This window comes from Lynx canadensis, chromosome B1 (assembly GCF_007474595.2).
Source record: "Lynx canadensis isolate LIC74 chromosome B1, mLynCan4.pri.v2, whole genome shotgun sequence".
NCBI classification, from domain to species: domain Eukaryota; kingdom Metazoa; phylum Chordata; class Mammalia; order Carnivora; family Felidae; genus Lynx; species Lynx canadensis.
The window spans coordinates 59,494,575-59,496,875 of NC_044306.2; positions in this window are offsets into that span (position 1 = coordinate 59,494,575).

Sequence of the window (2,301 nt, forward strand, 5' to 3'; positions counted from 1 at the left end):
GCTAAGCCCTTTTGGAATTCCAAATAAAACCACCTCTCCCCCACACAGGACTAGTTCTTTCAAGTCTCTTCAACATCAGATGTTGTGAATTATAAATCCATTTAGCACCTCCACTGACTGCTTTGTTCTGGCTGTTTCCACTTTCTCCTTAAGGAATGAATGCCATTGAACCAATGGGTGGAGGGCCAATAACTTTGGGAAGGAAAAGAACCTCAATATAAATTTTTAAAGTATTATTTTAATCTTTGATAACCCACAGGCCTCCATTCCAAATCAATGAAGATCAAAATTTGTGAATAAAAGTCAAGATGACCTCTAGTTTTTCCTACTTCTGATGAAAGGCTGGTGTTCCCTAGTATAAGCTCAAAGTAACTCGCCAGTTTGTCAGTACTTTTCTGTTTTCAAACCATCCCACCAAAAAAAAAAAAAAAAAAAAAAAAATCACATGTAGGTCACACTGCCTTCGCCAAAATCTAGTGGAGGCTTATACAGTCTGGATTCCTGTTTTCATCTATAAAGAACTGATTCATTTTTATTTTTATTTTTTGTGATTATTTTTAAGTGTTTGTTTGTTTGTTTATTTATTTATTTATTTATTTTGAGAGAGAGGGCCAGGCAGGGGAGAGGCACAAAGACAGGAAGAGAGAGACAGAATCCCAAACAGGCTCCATGCCATCAGTGCAGAGAGTCAGACGTGGGGCTTGAACCCACAAATTGTGAGATCATGACCTGAGCTGAAATCAAGAGTCAGACACTTAACCAACTGAGCCACCCAGGCGCCCCTGATGGATTTTTAAATGAACGCAGTGGTCATGATTTGTTTTGTAGCTTATTGTCATAAAGACTTTGTTTTAGGTTTTTGTTCTTCAGGTCTGCCTTGGACTAGTTTTATGTTGCCTCTGATGTATTTTTTGTAAATTTCTCTTGCAGAAAAGATGGTGCCGCACCTGGCGGCAGCAGCGACCACAGGGATAGCTGTTATGTCTCCCTGGGCCTCCCGTGGCCCAGTGCAGGCCAGTGCCAGTGCAGGCACTCCTTCGTGCCAGTGCAGGCATCACCCGCACTCCCCTCACTTCCCCTCCACGCCCAGTCCATCCCCAGCTTCCTGGATCTTGGAAGTGTCAGTGGGCATCTCAGCAGAGTTAATGAGCTTTCGGGGGGTCATCCTCATGGTAGGTGGAGAAAGTGGTCAAGAGGCAGCTCTTCGGGACCCAGAGGAATGTGTGAGCTTGATGCAGCTGATGCTGGGCTTTTTGGCCACGTGGGGAGAGAGTAAAAAAAGCAGAGGAAATGATTTCTTTTCTTTTTTAAAAAAATTGTTTAGGGGCGCCTGGGTGGCTCAGTCGGTTAAGCATCCGACTTCAGCTCAGGTCATGATCTCACGGTTTGTGGGTTCGAGCCCCGCGTCAGGCTCTGTGCTGACAGCTCAGGGCCTGGAGCCTGCTTCAGATTCTGTGTCTCGCTCTGTCTCTGGCCCTCCCCTGCTCACGCTCTGTCTCTCTCTGTCTCAAAAATAAATAAAACATTTAAAAAATTTTTTAAACATTGTTTAATATTTATTTATTTATTTTGAGAGAGAGTGAGCAAGAGCGAGTGGGGGAGGGGCAGAGAGAGAGGGTGAGAGAGAGAGAATCCCTAGCAGGCTCCACACGGTCAGTGCAGAGCCCCAGGCAGGGCTCAAACTTACAGACTGTGAGATCATGACCTGAGCCGAAACCGAGAGTCAGATGCTTGACTGAGCCATCAGGTTTGGCAGAGGAAATGATTTCACATTAGCATTTAACACAGTGAACATTTAGAGTGTACCACTTCCAACATTTTACTCATCACTTTTCTGCATGCTGTGGGGGGCAGAGCTGGATCCTGGTTATATGGAAATTATGTACACAAAATTAGTTATGACATAATGAGTAAAGAAATCACAGCAAATTAGGTATTTTAAAAAGCTAACAAATAAGACACAAATCACAAAATCCAGAAAAATAATACATTTTCATTAATTGATTGCCTGCTATACTTCTGTAACACTTTTCCTCTCTACATTCTTTGGTTACCTTTTTAAAGAAAACAATTTTATAATTTCATTTGCTCTAGAGAGAATAGAATCGTACTCTTTCCTCTGGCATGGTTAACTGATATTTGTTTATTGATAATCATTGGTAACATCATTTAAAATTCTAGGGTAATGTTGGGGCACCTGGGTGGCTCTGTTGATTAAGCATCTGACTTCAGCTCAGCTCATGATCTCACGGTTCTTGAGTTCAAGCCCCACATCGGGCTCACTGTTGTCAATGCAGAGCC